Here is a 21,140-nt window from a genome sequence, read left to right on the forward strand (position 1 = left end):
CAACAAAAGAAACCATCAACAAAATTAAAAGACAATCTACAGAATGAGAAAAAAATTGCAAATTATTAACCCCGATAAAGGGTTATATTCAAAATAAATAACTCATGCAACTCAAGGACAAAAAACAACCCAATTTAAAAAATGCATAAAAGGCCTGAAGAAACATTTCTCCAAAGAATATATATGAAAGGCCAATAGCTACATGAAAAGTTCCTCAACATACTAGTCATTAGGAAAATGCAAAATAAAATCATGATGAGATAGCACTTTGTGCCTATTGGATTGGCCATCATCAAAAAGATAGAAGCTAACAAACACTGGCATAGATGTAGCGGGAAAGGAACTCTTGTGTGCTGTTGGTAGGACTGTAAATTGGTATAGCCACTATGGAAAAGAGGATGAAGGATTCACCAAAAAAATAAAAAAAAGACTACCATATAGTCTAGCAATTCTGCTTCTAGTAATTAACAAAAACATTAATTCAAAAAGATATCTGCACCCCATGTCGTAGCGGCATTATTTTCTATTGCCAAGAAATGAAAAAACCTAATTGTCCATCTGTCCATTGTTAGATAGATGAAAGGATAAAGCAGACATGTTTTATCTATATATCTATATCTATATCATCTATACCTATCTACATCTATAGATATAGATACATAATTCAGTAATGAAAACTGAGGAAATCCTACAACTCATGACAGCATGAATAGACCCTGAAGGCGTTCTGCTAAGTGAAATAAGTCAGACAGAAAAAGACAAAGACTATATGACCTCACTTATATGTAGAATCATCAATCAGTCAATCAATTAACCAACCACTGATTAACCAACCACCGACCAACCGACCAACTGACCAACCAACCAAACTCGTATGAAAAGAGATCATACTTATGGTATCAGAGGTGGAGGGTAAGGAAGGGACAATTGAAGGAAGGTGGTCAAAAAGTAACAAACTTCCAGTTATAAGATAGTACTGAGGATGGAATGTACAACATGATGTCTACAGCTAACACAGTTGGATGACATATAGAAAAGTTAAGAGAACAAATCCTAAGAATTCTCATCCCAAGGAGAAAATCTTTTCTTTCTTTTCTTTGTATTGTATCAAATAAAAAGATGAATATTAGCTGAATCTATTGTGGTGATCATTTCACAATACACGTAAAGCAGGCAATTGTGTTGTATACCTTAAACTTACACAGTGATGTATGTCAATTATTTCTCAGTAAACCTAGAAAAATAGTGAGTCTTTATGGATAAGGTCTGAGTCTTACTATGCTTTTTATCCTTATGAACAGATACAGTTAAGCGTTCAATCTATGTAGGGTTTTCTTTCTCAAGGTTAGTCAACATTTCAATGTTGTTTCCTAAAAAACAGCATAAAGAAATAGTCAATATAATTTTCCAGGGCACCTACATGTTCCCCTGATTTTTTTGTTCCCTACTCTCCCACTGTGGCTGTCCATTTTGTAGCTCTTTATGTTACATTTTAGTTACCATGGGCAAGTAAGAAATGAATTGAATTTTAACTGTGATGAACTGCTAGTGACAGAATAAAAGGTCATTTTAAAGTTAAATGCTAATATTATCTTTTCTCATTATTGGGCACATTAGGTTGTCTAAATTTTTGTCTAAGATGTTTATCATTATTAGTTATTCAAAAACAATGCAGAGCTATTCACTCTACAACTGATGAGACAGTAAATCTTCTAATGAAAAGGCTTCAAGCCTGACCATTAAAAAGATACTTAGTTTGAACTCCATTAGCAGTAATGAATGTGTTCTTTGACACATGTAACTTTCAAACCATACTCATATTTCACAAGCTAAGCAATTGGACACATTGGTCACAGAGACTGAAATGTACTGTCTGCCAGTTTAGCCTGTGAAGATGAAATAAAAATATTACTTACTATTTGGTTTATTGAAGACATATGGAGGCTATTTACTTTAAAAATATTTTAGCATAATTAATTCTCAGTTTATATTAGCATGTATACATGTTAACATTAGATATTAATTGGCCATCTATGTTTGCTAAACAAAGAGCTTCATGTTTTATAAATATTATTACTAAATCTCAAAACTTCTGCAAAGAGGTCTAGGAGTTGTTAAGAGCTGCATTTTTTTTTTCATTTTCCATTTATAGACTGAGAAACTGAGATTCAGGAGGAGGAAGAGACCTGCTCAAGGACATTTACTAGTCGTGCTTCCTTCTACTGGACAGAGTTAAAACCTTGACTTCAATGCCAATAATTCTCCCGCTGCAGCCATGGGCCTAATTTCTTCTTTGTTGGCTAAGAAAGGTCCTTATGATCTTCTCGGCCACGGGCTCTGGAATGCTGATGTATCCTTATCTGCAGAACGTGAAGGAGCTTGGGCCAGGGGGGATTGTGTGGTAGGAGAAGGCAAGAGGTGTGAATTTACCTTGGTGGTGACAGAAAGCGGGGGTGGGGGAGGTTGCTCACAGTCTGTGTGGTGAGTGGAGAGAGGGTTGAACTTGGCACCCTGAGCACAGCCACACTTTAGGGACATACGACAAACAAACAAACAAACAAACAAAAACAGCCTACTTCGACTAGACACAGATGAATGGATTCAGAAAGCTGATAATTAAAAGCTGAAGTTACTATGACGTTAGACCGCAGTTAACATTGATATGTCCACCATGTGGAGATTATAGTCTTCATTCTCTTATGTTTTACGGTACAGAAATAAAGGAGAGTTTTTAGCCAGTGTACAATATTGTTTATCCTGTTTAGGAAAAACGGACAAGATAAAGAGGATATTAAGAGGCCATTGAGAGTTGACCATGATGTGTTCTTGATGTTGTGGCTCAGCAGAGGGAGGCACCTGCACAGCTCAAGTTTGGATGCAAGTTTCACTGGACCTCCATGCTCCACACCAGTGCCAAGGGGTGGGTTATAGGAGTATTGTAGTAGGGGAAATGCTATTAGAAATTTTTTTATAATGTTTTGGGATTGTGGGGCACCTAGATGGCTCAGTTGGTTAAGGGTCCAACTCTTGATTTTGGCTCAGGTCATGATCTCATGGTTCAGATAGAGCCCCAAGTCTGGCTCTACGCTGACGGCACAGAGCCTGTTTGTGATTCTCTGTCTCCTCCTCTCTCTGCCCCTCCTTGGCTCACACACGTGTGCACACTCTCATATGAGCGCTCTCTCAAAATAAATAAATAAGCATTTAAACAAACAAACAAAATGTTTGGGGATTTCTTTCCTCTTTTAAGGCTCAAGGAAATAATTTTCTGTACATTTCCTATGTCTTCATAATTAAGGAAGGGCTTCTGTTTCACCTCAACTATAATTTGGATACAAGTGGACCCATGTATTTTTACAATTGTTCAAATACAATACTGCTCAATTCTGGAGAGTGAGAACAATTTTTGAAGACTAATCCCCAAAGAAAACCAATAGCCAGCATTTACCAGCAAAGTTGTTGTTGGCTGGTTGAGGGGAGGGGGACAAGGACAGGTGGGAGGTTCTTGACCCTCTCAGCATCAATTATACTCTTCCATTTCCTCATATCTCCCACCTAATCACCACTGTCTCCTCCCCTGAAGCAAGCCTTTGTCCAGAAAGGCAGCATACGTTACACAAAGAGGCTATGACTTGCTTTTTATTTTATCTCTCTGAAGTTTGAGTAAGTAACAAGAGGAACCGTAACCATGGATACAATGACAAGCAAATGCAGAGGATGTGAAGTGGAAACGACAGGGACTCAGGGATGTGATGAACATGCACTTGCAGAGTCTATGATCATCAGATGGAGACCTGGGTCTTACCAGAAATGCACTCTGTGCTTTAGAAAAGCAGACTTCAGAAACTTCAAAGAAAGGGCTTCTGAATGCAGGTGGTAGATTTAACCGTGCTTCTGATCTGTTCCCTCCATAAACCCCACTTAAGTGACAGTAAACAGATTTTTTGTAACTAGACACAACCCCACAAGGATGGAGGCAATAGAGAAGAATAAACATCAACAAACTTTTAGAAACTGTGAAGAAATATGCAAGTTCTAACTAACCTGACAGGAAAAATAAAACAAAGCAAATCAAAACTGTAAAGCCAAACTCTAAATCAGCAATGATTGGGAAGAGCCAAGCAACAACTCAATATGCACATGCAGTTTTCAGGTGGCTCAGGAACTGGGAGCATCAGGTACCACAGGATACCAGCGAGGAAGAGTTAACCTACTGAGAATTGATTGAAAGCTTTTAGAGAAACTGGACTCAGACTATTTTTCAGTGCCTATCTGACATTTGCCCGTGTCAGACACAGATGCTTCATTCTTTGGAGAGGTTACAACTGAGGTTTTATAGGCTTTGGCAGCCCCCCGTGATTAAGGGTGGGGATACCATTCCAAAACAAAGAAAATAAACATATGCTGGAAGGTGAATGTTCTATTCCACTCCCAGTCCCACTTGTCTTTTCTGCTGTTGGGCTCCAAAATCATTGGCTGGCCATCATCCCTGCAGGCAAAAGATCAGAAGATTCTTCTCTGTGAGAATCTAACAAGCTCATGTAGAAATATTTCATCATATTTTAGCGCTTCTCCAACAAAATGGCCCACCATGTCAACAAATGACCTTCAGTGATATCTGTATTTACAAGCAGCACCCATAGGCTCAAAGTTGCCAACTGAGCTTTTACTCCTTCACTCTTTAATGGCACAGAGAAGCAAAGATTACTGAACTTGTGAGAAAAGTCTGCTAACATGAGTTACAGAAACCAAAAGAAATGAAAAGATAAAGAATCTTGGAAGGAAACCGATGCCATGGAGGAGGAAAAAAATCTTAAAAGCTTTGTTTTTAATAACATCATAGAAATAAAGATATTTCATCCAAGAAAGAAGTGGACATATTAAAGGACATATTCAGGGGGAAAAAGAAGAGCTCTGGAAAATAACATGAGGAAAGAAATTGAAAATTGAATAAAAAGTTAGAGAAAAAATGGGAAAACAATCTCCCAGAGTGTAAAGTGAAAAGATGGAGATAAAAACAGGGGAAACAAATGAAATTAGAAAAGCAGTTAGGAAAACTCAGTTTCCAAAAAGTAGAAGTGCTACCAAGAGAGAAAAGGAAAACAAAATTGTAAATGGCATAATTCAGGAAAATTTCCCTGAACTTAAGGACATAGGCTGCAAGATTAACAGATCCCATTGAGATCCTAGAATAATTAAAGAAATGCAACTCACATTAAGGAATGTTGTTTCAATATCTCAGAGCATTGGTGTAGCACTGAGTGTGGTACAAACATCCAGAGAGGGAAATGGTTATTGAAAAGGGAAAGGGATCAAAATGGCTTCACATTTCTTAATAGCAAAGGTTGGTGAATTGAAAGGCAATTGAAAATTGCATCCAAAATATTGATAGAAAATGATTTTCAGTCTAGAACTGTATGCCCAAACTGTCAATTAAAAGGTATAGAGGAATAGAGACATTTTTAGGTATACATGATCTCAAGATATTTACCTCCCTTTCCCATAAAATTATTTTAAGATATGCTCCACAAAAAGAAAGAGAAAGGAAACCAACACATAGTAAGATACTAGGTAAACCGAAACAGTCGCATAAACCCTGGAGAGAAATTAAAATATCCTCCTCTAGGGTGATGGTAGAAGGGAATCTCAGAATGACAGGTATGTACTAAGCAAGGACAACTTGGTCTGAAGCAGTGTGGCTCAAAGTAAATACACTGAGGCCATCAACACCATATTCTCTGCCATTTTGTTGACTTTAAAAAAAAATGTTTGTTTATTTTTGACAGAGAGAGACAAAGGGTGAGCAGGGGAAGGGCAGAGAGAGGGAAACACAGAATCCAAAGCAGGCTCCAGGCTCTGAGCTGTCATCACAGAGTATGACGCTGGGCTCGGACTCATGAACTGCCAGATCATGACCTGAGCCGAAGTCAGATGATTAACCGACTGAGGAACCCAGGCACCCTTGCTGCCTTTTTATTTGAATGAAACTACAAGAAAATGTGCTCCAATTGGAGAGAGAGGCAGCGGGGGGAGGGGGGGGAGGGGGACCTAGAAAGACAAATAAGATCTATCATATGGGTAAATAGATAAAACAACTAGGAGAAAAGTATAGAGAGTTCTTAGGAGAGCAGCAAGAAAAGTTCCATAATAAGAGTCATTTAGTAAGACTAAAGAGTAGAGAAATCAGATAGAATTAGAGGTCTCTAGAAGGAAAAATTCCAGGGGTACCTAGGTGGCTCAGTAGGTTGAGTGTGGTTCAGGTCATGTTCTCAGGGTTCGTGAGTTCAAGCCCTGCATCAGACTTTGTGCAGACAACTCAGAGCCTGGAGCCTGCTTCAGATTCTGTATCTCTCTCTTTCTCTTTCTGCCCCTCTCCACCCATGATCTGTCTCTTTCTCTGTCAGAAATAAATAAACATAAAAAAAAGAGAAAAGATTCTTTAAAAATGTTGGAATTATTAGGTTACATTATGTAATTAATCTTTTGAAAAATACTTAGAAGCTGTTTGAAGATGTGGAAAAAATCATAGAAAGCTATGCAAATTAAAAAAAGATATCTATTAGCTTTAGGAAAAAGCAGTAAATGAAAAGTAATAACAGCACACAATAATATGTGAATTATACATTCAAAAACATAGTAAAGTAAAACAACACTGATTAAACAAAAACCGTCACTCAACCATACGGAAAGGCAGAGGGAGGGGAAGCAAGGGTGATGGAGATGATAGACAGTTAAATCCTCCTCTGTTATAATAAGTCAATGGATAATATCTAAGATCAAAAGGAACTGTATAACCTTGCAAATAAATAAATAAATAAATAAATAAATAAAATATATAGATAAATGCCTAAATGTCAGATGAAACAGCTAAGAGTCCAAAGTTGCCACCTCTGGAGAGACGACATGGGAGACCAGGGTGGGAGGGTATACTGGGAAAACAAACAAACAAACAAACAAACAAGCATTGTTAACATAATCGGGATATGCTACAGACAATTCATATCAGCTTCACCCAAGTTAATTGTTCTCATCCGGTCCCTACTCCCAGTCCAGTAATGTCATGCTGGTTGCTTCAATTAGCCATGGTGGGAGTGTTGACACTGGAGAATTCAGGAAATGTCTCACATCTTTATTCCCACCTCCAACACCCCAACACACACCCCCTAGAGGGAACTGGTCATTAAGCATTTAAGTGTAGTCTATTGACTATACGCCTACTTGACTTTTATTCATAAATTTGAAAAACATGTGTAGCTCAGCTAATAATAACTAATGAGTAATTTTATAATAATAAAACATTAAAACATTCCAGGAAAATATTTTTATGACCCTATATTCTAAGAGTCTTAAGAACATTGATAACTCAAGAAGACTTGAAGACGATACAAGTTATGCTAATATAATCACACATTATTCCAGTGAGGAAGAAAAAAAAAGGCACTTAAATTAATGCAAATGACAGGGAGCTTTAGATTCAACTCAGAAGGTTTAATGATCTATACAAATGTTGGAAAAAGGGCTACAAGATCATGGATGATTATGTGAAAGATCCACACTGTCAAGAGAACAAAACGAGTTTAAAAGAAGCTCAGGCTTACTCAGAAATTTAAGTTAAATACGAATCTTTTTAAACCTGTTTATGAAGTAGGAAAATAAACAGAAGAAGAGTAGGATGTCCTTTTTGAAATGACACGTGTTAACATTCGATGGAAAAGAGAACAAAACCGTTCAGCTCCACTGTTAACTGCAGTAGCCTTTATGGGGGGAAAGGTCAGATCACCACTTTGGGGATGTTCACTGTGTCTTGCAGAAGCGAAGACGTGAGTGATACTCGGATGTTGTGCTTTGCAACCTGGGACTGGGCATAGGTGCTTCCATCCAAACTCTAAAATGAACACTGTGTCTAACACATAGGCTGTCAGAGAAAATCTCCAACTTTTCCACTGGCCTTTCCCCTCTACTCAGTTCCCTCCTTATCAATTACCTGGATTTCATTAGTCTGTCACATGAGTCATCCCCCTGAGCTGGGATCAGTGTTTTGGCAAGTAGCCCAATTATGGTGATTCAGACAACAAACAGAGAAAAAAAACAGGTGAAATGATCAAATGATCAAAGAGTAAATAAATGCAATTGTGTTTCTGTCTAATGAATGAGCGGAAGATATCGTAGTCTGGGACAATAAAGTTGAATTATTAAAAATATATCTTTAGATTCCATAATTCACACTCCCAGTTAATGAATCTCAAACATGTCCCCATTCTGACTGCAAAACTTTAACAATATTTAGCACTTTAGCAACATTTAAAGTGCATTTATTTCCTTTCTGTGTAAGAATCCTCATTTAAAAACAATTTCAGCCCGGTCATTATTGTTAAAAAATTCTCTCATAGTGATAGTATCCTGTTTTTCTCTGAAAAGAATATTTGAGACAATTGCCTTCCTATGTTATGAACTCAATATGGAAACATGCCCCTGAAAGTCATGGAATAGAACAATTATCCTTTGTCTTTACAGCTTAAGTCAATCATATACCGATTCCAAAATGTATTCTGGTGAGACTATGGATAAGTCATAGGTTCGGTCTTTTGTGTTTCAACAAAGCCATTTTACAGTTGGGAACTATCACTGCTTACAATGATAAGACACATTCCCATTTTTTAAAAAATCTATTTTTGTGTATATTACTTTTGCTCACTGAACCATTTAAATTTTTGTTGATTATACAATAATTTGAAGCCCTTCACAAATACATTTTTTCTTACCATGACTCCAAGCTATAAAGGAGTAATTTACATTTCTAGTGACTTGGCTCACCCTGGGTCTCCTGAAAGAGAGCTGGTGTAGCATGGAAAACAGACTCAAAGACGGCGAGCTGAAGGAAGCTCTGGATACCGCAGTTGTTATCACGCTTTGTTATAACTGTATTAAGGTAGTGTTTGTCTCAGCCCATTTGGGCTGCTATGACAAAATTACCATAAACTGGGTGGCTTATAAACAGCAGATTTTTTTCTCACTGTTCTGGAGCCTAGGATGTCCAAGATCAAGTCACTGGGAATTTCAGTGTCTGATGAGAGCCCACATTCTGGTTCCTAGATGGCACCTCCTTGTTGTGTGCTCACAGGGTGGAAGGGGGTAAGGGAACTGTCTTGCACTTCTTTTTTTATAAGAGTGCTAATCCCATTTTGAGGGCAACACCTCGTGTCCTAATTACCTCCCAGATGTCATACCTCAACACACCATCACTTTGGGGATCAGGTTTTTAACATATTTAACTTGGTGGGGAGGGGAGCACAAGCATTCAATCTATCATGTTGTTCTGCAAACAAAGAACTTTATGAGGACAGGGATGTAAATAGCTGTGCTAACGTCCTTTCTGTTAACTGGTTACATGAAGAAGTATACTAATATTATATTTCCATGTTATACAGCATGAAGATAAGACAGAAATATAAGCTTGGTCTTCAAGGGGCTCATGATCAACTTCAAAACTCCTAAAACCATTAGAAAATGTTTATTACACACACAATATGACTAAGTGTAAGGGATAGGATATTTAAGGAAAAAGAATCCTAAGTAAAATTTTTATGCTTGAGGAAAACCAGCTGCCAAGCTTGACCAAACTGAACTTAATTATTCTTATGGGTCACTCTCAACTAATTCCAATCTTTTAGTCTAGTAAGAATATTTTCTGCAGAGAAAATGACTTCATCTTAGCAACACAATTACATTATTAAGTTTTTTAAGAAATGCTCAGTTCATTAAGAAGGAGACAAAGACAAATATCACTGATTTGAAATTGTTAGTTCAGAATCACATAGTATGAAATTGAAAGCATGCATTGAGTGAAAATTATAAATATGCTAACTACTAAGTGGAAAAAATTATTTGCCTTTAAAATAGTAGTTTCTGCTCACTTAATAAGGCATTAGGAAATAATGTCACAACGGTCCAAAATGCTCTGTTATAGGTTGTGTGGTTATGTTATAAATGTTACGTATGCCTATATTATGTGGAGACTAGGCAATGTCTTATGAAAAATGTAATGGTACAGATGGGAAACCAACATAAAAGGCACTTCTGAGAGGAAGCAGAAGGTGGAGAGAAAAACAAGACCCTGAGTTGGAAAAATCTAGTCAATATGCTAGTTTCACATCTTACTAGCTATGTAAATTTCATCAAGGTTCTCAACCATTCCAAATCTCAGATTCCTCCTCCTTCCTTCCTTTCATCCTTCTTTTCTCCCTCCCTCCCTCTCATTTTTTCTTTCTTTCTTTCTTTCTTTCTTTCTTTCTTTCTTTCTTTCTTTTCTTCTTTCCATTCTTTTGTTCTTTCAATTTCTTATCTATAAAATGGGACAACTCTTCTGAACCACATGACTTTTGGTGAGAATGAAGTAACAAATAAAACACCTGCCATAATGTTCAGAACACTGTAGTCACTTGGGGTTAGTTATCCTTCCTCACTTAATGTTAGTGACTTTTGTCTTGTGGAATTTAACAAAGCAATATGCACATACTTGTCTAGAGAACTTAAGAGTTTTTATTAATTTCTCATTATTTCTCCATAGAATGGGATGTTTAGAATTGGACAGAAAACAAATGCACTTAATGTCTTTTTTCAATTGAGAGACTACTTGTCTAAGAGAAATAAAAATCCAGATCCAGTTAAGGATTATATATCATAATACATGAGGATTTATTCTGATCATTCACTCTTTAGTATTCACCTCAATGCATATACATTATTTTGTAACACATGTACTTTATTTCTACAAATAGTGCTTTCTTTATCCATTTTTTGATTGTTTTGAGTTTATTAAAGCTATGAACCTTGACAGAAAAACCCAAATATATTTATTCTCAAAGATATTATAACAATAGTTAACAAACTCAAGTTCTTACTATGTATCAGGCTATGATACATACAGAATAATGACTCTGCCAAAGATGCCCATGTCCTAATCCTTGGTATTGGTAAATATGTTAAATACAGAGCAGTTGGGAATTATGGTTGCAGATGGCATTGAGGTTGCTAATAAGCTGACCTTAAAATTAGGAAGGGGTTATCCTGGACTATCTGGGTGGGCCCAATGTAATAACAAGGGTCTTTAAATGTGGAGGAGGGAGGCAAAAGAGTTAGTATTGAAGTAATGTAATATAAGAGAGACAAGACCAGCCATTGCTGGCTCTGAAGATGGAAAGAGACCGGGAGCCAAGGAATGTCAGCAGCAACTAGCAGCTAGAATAAGGCAAGGAAACAGATTCTTCAGAAAGCCTCTAGCAAGGAATAAAGCCCTGCTGATGTTAGTCCAGGGAGACATATTTCTGACTTCTGAACCACAGAGCTTTAAAGTAATAAATTTGTGTTGCTTAAAGCTACTAAATTTGTGATAATTTGTTACAGTAGTAAATGGAATCTAATATACAAGCACTCTTCTAAAATGTTTTCTGTTTATCAAGTCATCTCATTTTAAAAATAGTCATAACTTAGGTATTAGTATTATGCTTTTTCTTTCATGGTTAAAAAAAAAAGAGCTGAATGCATGGAAAAGTCAAGTAGCTTGCCAGAGTTGGAAAGGGCTGGATCCTAGGGGATTTGAACTTGTTCTTTGGCTCTATAACCTTCATTCTTAAAACATTTTAAAAAGAAACCCAAAAAACCAAAAACAACAACAAAAAACACTTCCTCTCTTGATTTAAATACAGTTTTGGGTGATCCACAGAGTCCCTGATGCTTATCCATAGATGCCAGTGATCTAAAAACTGTTATCTGCCAATCATCAAAAGAAATAATTTTTGCCCCCCCCCCTTAAAGCTTTGTTTATGGTTCAAGAACATCACATATTAAGCATATTAAGATGGGTTAATGTGGGGTATCTGGGTGGCTCAGTCAGTTAAGCATCCGACTTCAGCTCAGGTCATGATCTCACGGTTTGTGAGTTCGAGCCCAATGTCGGACTCTGTGCTGACAGCTCAGAGCCTGGAGCTGTGGATTTTGGATTCTGTGTCTCCCTCTCTCTCTGCTCCTCCCCCACTCATGCTCTATCCCTCTCTGTGTCCCAAAAATAAATAAACACTAAAATAAATAAAAATTTAAAAAGATGGATTAATGTAAAATCATTTTATCATAAATGAATTAGTAAAATAGCAATTTAGCAGCAATATTTAGAGAAAGCAGATTTGGGGGAAAGAGTGGATATTGTATATGCTTCTCCCTTACCTTGCCTCTGTCTCTCTTTCTGGTTCTCTTTCTCTCTCTTTGTCTCTGTCTCTCTCTCTTTTTCTCTCATGCACATAATATACATTTTCCCAAGAGGAATTAATATGTAAATGAAACAAAGCAATGCCCTCACTAGGGAAACAGACCAAAGAAAGTCTGTCATAGGAAGGTAAAAGTCAAGGTCAGTCAGTTCAGTTTGATTAGAGCCTGTTGTGTCTGAGATGGTTGCAGACTGCACCTTCTACCATTCTCCCAGACTTCACCTGCCTCTTGCATAGAGTCTGCACCTATCTTCTGACACCTGAGTATTTTTATTTCACCAGATTGTGAACAGTCTAAATAAACATAAGTAAAAAAAAACTTAAATATTTATGAGTCTTTTATTTATATTTTCTAATTTTTATTTAAATTCTAGTTAGTTCAATATTGCATATGGTGCAATATTGGTTTCAGGAGTAGAATTCAGTGATTCATCACTTACATACAACACCCAGTGCTCACAACAAGCGCCCTTCTTAGCATCCATCACCTACTTAAGCCATCTCCCACCCACCTCTCTTCACCAACCCTCAGTTTGTTCTCTATTATTAAGAGTCTCTTGGGGTGCCTGGGTGGCTCAGTCGGTTAAGCGTCCGACTTCGGCTCAGGTCATGATCTCGCGGTCGGTGAGTTCCAGCCCCGCGTCGGGCTCTGTGCTGATGGCTCAGAGCCTGGAGCCTGTTTCAGATTCTGTCTCCCTCTCTCTCTGCTCTCCGTTCATGCTCTGTCTCTCTCTGTCTCAAAAATAAATAAACGTTAAAAAACATTTTTTTAAATAAAAAGAGTCTCTTACGGTTTGTTTCCCTCTTTCTTTTTTTTCCCCTTCCCCTATGTTCATCTATTCTGTTTCTTAAATTCCATTTATGAGTGAAATCACATGGTATTTTCTTTTCTCTGACTGGTGTATTTCATTTGGTGTAATACTATCCACGTCATTGCAAATGGCAAGATTTCATTCTTTTGATAGCGAAGTAATACTCCATTACTTGTAGCCCACATCTTCTTTATGCATTCATCAGCCAATCCTCATTTGGGCTCTTTCCATAGTTATTTCCACAGGCTATTGTTAATAATGCTGCTATAAACATTGGGATGCTCATACCCCTTCAAATCTGTATTTTTGTATCCTTTGGGTAAATACCTAGTAGTGAAATTGTTGGGTTTTAGGAAGAGTCTATCAGACAGCCAAACATTTTCATAAAAGACATAGTACCAAAAAAATTTTTAAAGAGAGAAAAAATAAGTCATTAATTTTGTGCAACTCCCCCTCCTTTAGTAATCTTTTTACCTCTCCACTTTTGAGTCTTCGATGCCATTGCCCATCTTCATGAAAGATAAACCTTCTTTCTTTTGCATAACAGTTCAGAAATGCTTTAAATAAAAAGTATACAAAGTAAATAAGAAATAAATAATATCTAAATGTGCTATTTAAAATATTATTTTTATTTTGCTGGACCTACGTGTACATACTTTATTGGAACAATAAAACATGTATTTGGCAACTGTGCTAAAATAAAATACAGAAATAGGAAATGGTTAACTGTACCAAAAATTAGTTTTAAGTTCTATTCCAGGCATTTAAATTCCCATGATGGCAGAAACCTCTTGTGACTGGTGGGCACACCCAGTTACCTATTTGGCAGCCCTGCGTCCTGAATGGAAACCAGTGCACTTTGCTGGTAAACTGAGTTACCACTATCCTTCACTGGACAGAGACAACATGCTTTTCTTTCAGTAAGAGTATTTTATTAACATCATTTCTCTGCACTACAAGTCAGTGACACGTGTTAACTAAGTCAGTTGGCAAACATTATTATGCTTTTTAAATAGGATGTTTCTAAATGACAGTTTCATAATAACCTAAAAGTGCGATAACCCAGGCAAGCCCTACACTAAATTATTTAGTAATACAATGTACCATAATTGTAATACTGTCCATTCCACCCATTCTTTTCCACAGATCCTTCTCCAGACTCCACTTCTTCCCCATACACATATATACATATACTCATGAGAGATGTCAATTTCAAATGCTTTTCAACTTGCCAGTGGAAATTGCTGTCAGGGAAAAGAGAAATTCTAAATACCTAACTCAGACTACATGAGTTATAATATTTATAATGTAATAGAGTTGTTATTGATTTAAAAATTTTTAATGTTTATTTATTTTTGAGAGACAGATAGAACGTGAGTAAGGGAGGGGCAGAGGGAGAGGGAGTCACAGAATCTGAAACAGGCTCCAGGCTCTGAGCTGTCAGCACAGAGCCCAAAGCGGGGCACAAATTCATCAGCTGTGAGATTATGACCTGAGCCAAAGTCAGATGCTTATTCTACTGAGCCACCCAGATGCCCCTAGAGTTATTATTTCTAGTAGTGTTTGTATTTTGCTCTTAAAAAGAAAAAGAAACAAAAAAAAAGGAGAGGGGTACCTGAGTGGCTCTGTCAGTTAAACACCCTGACTCTTGATTTAGGCTCAGGTCATGATCTCATGGTTTGGTCCATGGGATCAAACCCTGCTTCAGGTTCTGTACTGATTGCACAGAGCCTGCTTGGGATTCTCTCTCTTTCTCTGTCCTCTCTCTCTCAAAATAAATAAATAAATATTTTTAAAAAAGAGAAAAAATGCAAGGGGAGGTCCCAAAGGAATGAATATGTATTGGTGAGATTTCATAAAGCAAATGGCCAGAAGGGCTTACTTCCCTGTGACTCAGAAATCACACAAATTGAAGTGATCATCTGTTTGTAAAGCATATCTAACCTAAACTGCACAGGTAATATGGGCTCCCTTGTTAGGCCCAACACCTCAAAATTGTAGATTCTGAGCAGGACTGAGTATATGTAGAAAATTTGAAGTACACCACATATTTACTTGATAAGCAAAGCATTATAAAGATACTTCAAAGTAAACAGAAATCATCCATAAGGCAAGTAGAAGGGGTTATTTAGCTGGCAGTAAACATAACAAGAGTTAGTTCCAGGCAGAGAATATCTCTTGATTGGACCACATAACAATACATAAAAGTAGGTAATAGTCATGTATACAACACATGGGATCATTTTATGTGCATTTATATAAGAAATATAGTTTCTGAGGCTCCTGGGTGGCTCAGTCGGTTAAACGTCAGACTTCCGCTCAGGTCATGATCTCGTGGTTCATGAGTTTAAGCCTCATGTCAGGCTCTGTGCTGAAGAGCTAAGAGCCTGGAGCCTGCTTTAGATTCTGTGTCTCCTTCTCTCTCTCTGCCTCTCCCCTACTCATTCTTTCTCTCTCTCTCTCTCTCTCTCAAGAATATATAAACATTAACAAAAATTTTTAAAAAATAAATAAAAAATATAGTTTCTTAACACAGAGAATATGGTTCATCACTTATTGGAAAAGGTCGAAAGGCACATCAACATTATATACTGTAGCAATGTGTACTGTTTACATATATTTTGAGACCAAGATAAAATGCATATGAATTTCAAATTAAATTTTGTTTTCATTTTAATCAATAATTCTCACATTTAACTAGGTCACAAGGGGGGAGTCTGTATTAACTGGATAGAGCATGACAGGAGAAAATATAGAAGTAGTATGTTTTTTTAAACATGTTTTTAAAAGCATTTAACTAAACCTTTTCTCGACTACAACTTGGTTTCTTTAAAGCTTCCTTTATTTCAGGCTGAGGTTTTATGAGCATCTCCCAATTTATACTTATCTTTGTGAGAATAGAAATTGATTTTCTACTATAAGTGTTACTTACTCTAGGGAATAGACACATTCCAGAAAGAGAGTTGCTGGAATTTTTTTTTTTTTGGTAATACTTGCATTTTATTTTCTCTTTGACATTCATTATAAACTTGAAGACTGTATGGCGAATATTACCACAAGAAAAAGTCCACTCAAACTTAGTCTTTGGAAAAAAAAATTTTTTTCCTGAGAAAAAATTACTAAATTTAATGTATAATTGCAAATTAGAATTTGGCAGGTATTAATTTTAGCATGCTGCCTTTCAGGTAACAAAACTGGGCGTTGAAATAAAGCAAAGGAGCTAATAGTTGTTGAGGGCCCAGTGTGATTCTATGTGCCATGTGTGATTATATACCTCAAAATGCATGGATTTTTTCCTTCAGATTGAGATCCTTGGACTAATTGCATCATAATCAGAAGGAATGGTATGTTTCAAGGCTGACTGTTAGTCTACAAAATTAGAATCCAAGTCTTTGAGGATGAGGCTGGGAAATCTGCATTTTTAACAAGCAAGTCTGGTTATTTGTTAAGCAGTCTAAAGTTTGAGAAGCACTGATCGATGTTAGTGAGGTCCTCCCTTCCTAGGTAAATTTTTCATAAACTAAGTTATTGAAAAAGACACTGTTTACATAATTTAAGTTCTTATTTTTTAATTTCTTGACTATACGTATAAGAAGAATTTCTGTTGAATTGTAATGGCAGAGCTCGGATCTGTTAAGGAGGGTATATGAATACTACTGACTGAGACATTGCCTCTTTAACTCTTAAGGAAAAGAATTGCTCTTTGGGGGACAGAACAAAAGCTGTGACGCTGAGATCTGCCTTACTGGATTTCCCCCATTTCTCTCAGATGAATGGATCTTCCTAGGCTAAAACCCCAAAGCAAACCACAAAAATGATTCTGAAAGGTAGCTAAATCAAAACACTTTGATAAGCCATCAAAGGCTGATGCTGTCTTTTACTAACATTCAGTGGAACACATATTGCTACATACTAGGAACTGATCGCTTAAAAGCCAATTGATGTCACAGACAGTGCTAAAGTGGTTCATGAATTTGAAATGACAACAGATGCTTTGAAAAAGGCAAGCCGGCTGGATTTTGATTGAACATGCTAATTTCCAAAAGAACCATTCCCTAGTTTGATTTTATACAGTGCAACCTGTTAAGACTATTTGGAAATCGCAGGGGCTGGTGATAAAATAATAGTGGGCTCAATTATCCATTATCAGAGGAAAAGAGAGCAGCATTCCCTTTGTCCCTTTGCAGGTTGATTTGAATACACAATACCAGAGGGCGCGGCGAGATGACTCACAGGACAAGTGGCTGCAGCTTTGGGAACTATCAGAGATGAGTAAGTGACAAAATTTGGGGATATGTCCCTGCTAATTTGGTGCTGCACTGAGATTAAAGCTTTAATTTCTACCACTTGAGAAAAGAGAGTTTAAACAAACAGCCTCTGTCCTTAAGGCAAGATTAAATTGAATCCTTTATCATGGGGATCCATAGAGGGGAGATTAAGAATTCTCATCAGTTAACTTTAGAAAATGCTTAAATGTAGGATCTCATGGTAGAGAAATGTTTCTTTATAGCTAAGTTCCATTCAGCGGCAGAAATCTCAAAGTAGAAATTCAGGACTTTTTGGATTGATTAATAAGTTGATGGCAGTCCTGGACCTCCCTCTGCTCAAGCATTTTAGAATTTCTCCTGATTAAATCAGCAGTGAGAAGATAGCCTCGTTGTACCAGCAACAGTGATATGAGTGTCAGCTCCCAAATATTTTCTCTTGTTGTCTGATAGTTCCTCTGTTTAATCTAATTCCTTCGACTCTTCCAGGGGTACAAATTTTGCTTGTGCTTTAGCATTCTTCAGGGCAGGGATTGCAGTGATGTGAATGAGTCATGAACCTGAAGAATGAAATGAAGGGATGGGGCACCTGGGTGGCTCAGTCGGGTAAGCGTCTGACTCTTGATTTCAGCTCAGGTCACGATCTCACAGTTCCTGAGTTTGAGCTCCACATCGTGCTCTGCGCTGACAGCACGGAGCCTGCTTGGGATTCTCTTCCTCTCTCTCTGCCCCTTCCCTGTGTGCTCTCTCTCTCTCTCTTTCAAAACAAATAAATACACATTAAGAATGAAATGAAGGGAATTTTTGCCAGAAAACGTGGTAATCAAGATAAATATCTAAAAACTCAAAATAATGAAAAAAATTCCAGAGGAACAAAAATGTTGAAATTTTAAATATAGTCTGTTGTAGTTTGTTTTCTGACCCTGCATTACTGGACAGTAGGAACAGTCATTTCCACTCGTCCTGGCCCCAGAGCCATTGCATCTTCCTTGTCCCCCAGGCCCTCCACTAGGTAGATTCATAGGAGTTGACAGTGACATGCAAACAGATGGGGCAACCATGGGGTTTATATAGGGTATATATTTTTTTATTGTAACGCTTTATTGTTTACCACTTGGTTCAAAACATAAGAAGATACTTGGATAAGTGAATAAAGGGATGCACATTTTTTCTATTTGTCTCCAACATGACACTGTTAGTATCTTAAACTATTTAATATACAATTAACTCAAGGTATCTCATTAGCCACATCTGAATGTTAGAATGATGATACTTAAAATTTCAAATAACTTTCCTGTTTATGTTTTTAAGAAGTGATAGTCTTGCAGTTGAATTGATCCCCCACTATTTAATTTGTATTATGTTCTTTGAAATAGGATTAACCACCCTTTTCACAAATCCAAAATGTGGATTTTGTGTTTTAAACTTAGGGATATTATATCCTGATTGACAAGCAGTCAGAAAGGTTGAAAGAACTAAAGAATTTCATCCCTACTCTGGGCCAAAAGACCCAGCTTAGAAAGCTGCCTGTAGAGGAGCTTAAGAGAGATTTACTGGAAACATTTTTTTGGCTTTTAAAGCTCTTTTTAATGGGTAACCTAAATGCCATTTTAGTATAGAGTCTGTAGACTTCTAACGGCCATACCAGAAGTGCCCCTTCTAATTGGCTACTTAGATGGCAAGGTCACATATATCAATCAAGATAGCAGACATTTTGGAAATGTATCACTGGGAAAAGTAAGACTGAAAGAATCATTAAATACTTTTTATAGTTTTCTTTCCAAAACATATAATAGCAGAAATCTAATCTCAGAATTGTCAGATACTTATTATTTTTCTGATTAATTATAAAGATTTAACCCCTTCCTGATAAAATTTTATCAATTCAAGAAAAGTAATATCAAGTGCTCCTTGCCTCTACTTTAATTGGAATTTTGTTTAGTTTGAAAGGTTTTATAATAAAATATTGAGAATATCTCATCCAATGTGAATATCCGAGAACCTCTGCTTCTTTTGAGGTGCAGTTTGAAAGCCAATGCAATTTTAGATGGCACTTATATCAAGCCTTTACAGGTGACTAAAATTTTGAAGATAAGAGAACTCACTTAAAGATATACTTCTAGGGGCGCCTGGGTGGCTCAGTCGGTTAAGCGGCCGACTTCAGCTCGGGTCATGATTTCGCGGTCTGTGAGTTCGAGCCCCGCGTCGGGCTCTGTGCTGACAGCTCAGAGCCTGGAGCCTGTTTCAGATTCTGGGTCTCCCTCTCTCTGACCCTCCCCCGTTCATGCTCTGTCTCTGTCTCAAAAATAAACGTTAAAAAAAAAATTAAAAAAAAAAAAGATACACTTCTAAGGATTTCTTCCTCCTCCTCCTGTCCCCTTCCTTCTTCTCTTCTTCTTCCTCCTTTTTCTGGTTTTGATTTGTTGCCATTTGCTTTTAATTGGGATTGACCCACGATATGTATTAAGTCAACATAACAAGACGGTGAGTACCTTACCCTGAATTTTGAAAACCCATTGGCTATTAGCAAACAATAGAAGAGAGGAAACCAAAGCCACATGTTCCAGGGATGTGCAATAAAGTCACAAGTTTTAAAATGTAATTGTAGGCAATCCCTTCATTGATTGAATCATATGAATGGAGACTTTGAAGTTAAACCCCATGGTTTATTTTGAGGAATAAAGGGTTAAGCTTTAATGGAATTTAAAGCTTATCCATAATATGGAAATTGAGAACAAGGGTATTTTCAACCATTTAAAAGAACACTTTCCTGAAAAGCTGTTTGGGTACCTCCCATTGTATTATATCATATACACAGCTAACTGCATAAATCTCTTTAAGCAGGATTTCATTTTTCCTCTTCAAGAAGTTATGTAGACAATAAATAGAACAGATTGGACTTGTCTAGCAGGCATCAGGTAAAAAAAACTGAAATTATTTTTAAACTTCTTTGCTAATGTTCAATGTCATGCTCTTGAAGCCATTATGATTTTTTAAGTTGTTGGTATTCGTTCCTGTAAAATATAAAACATATGAATATTTTTAGAGAGTTTATAGATCCATGGTTTTTCTTTTTTTCTCAGCAAATAAGAGAGATGGATATACAAGCAAATGTCCTAATGACTAGAAGCAGAAGGAGAGAAAAAGTAAGATAAAGAGAAGTGGGGAGACTATATGAAGAAAAGAGCTGACAGTACAGATGCTTTAACCCATGAATCTTTTATTTTTTTCATATACACCTTGTTATTGAAAATGAATGGCATGAACTTATGTTACCCGAAAACAGTATGGAATGTGAAACCAGAGGGAGAATTTGCAAATATGTCTTTCTTAAAGAGGATTCTCTTCTCTTACTGGAAATATTATTTAAACACCTACCTACTGCTGACTATCAAATTCAAATGTGTTTTTTATGAACATCTTCACAACCCACCTCAACAAACAGAGTCAAGAAAGAATTAAAGGAAAGAATGTGTCTAAGTTTCTCTCCATTAATGAAGGGGAAAGTCAGGCTTTTGTTATTTTTCCAGGGAAGTATAATTCATGTCACTGGAGGAAACTACTGCTAACAGTGTGAGTATTTCATTCTTTTCCTCATTCTCTCTTTCTCTCTCTCTCTTTCTCTCTTACACACACACACACACACACACACACACACACACACACGTCGCACCATTTAAATAGAATTAATTCCTTACTTTGATTTTCACATTCATTCATTTTTTCCCCCTTATGAACAGTAGTCCAGCACCTCCTACCTAGCAAGAAATTCTGATCTGAGAATTGAGGATACCATACTGAAG

At 36.9% G+C, this 21,140-nt stretch overlaps 1 long non-coding RNA gene across 1 annotated transcript in view; it reads right to left on the bottom strand.

Moving 5' to 3' along the window:
- The window catches only part of LOC122235868, a 30,074-nt gene extending 16,450 nt beyond the window's left edge, over nt 1-13,624 (bottom strand). Inside the window, exon 1 of the long non-coding RNA XR_006213963.1 lies at nt 13,547-13,624. This is a non-coding gene — a long non-coding RNA (uncharacterized LOC122235868). The remainder of the gene's footprint in view (nt 1-13,546) is intronic.
- Between the last annotated feature and the right edge of the window lie 7,516 nt (nt 13,625-21,140).

Source organism: Panthera tigris, chromosome F3, assembly GCF_018350195.1.
Source record: "Panthera tigris isolate Pti1 chromosome F3, P.tigris_Pti1_mat1.1, whole genome shotgun sequence".
NCBI lineage: Eukaryota > Metazoa > Chordata > Mammalia > Carnivora > Felidae > Panthera > Panthera tigris.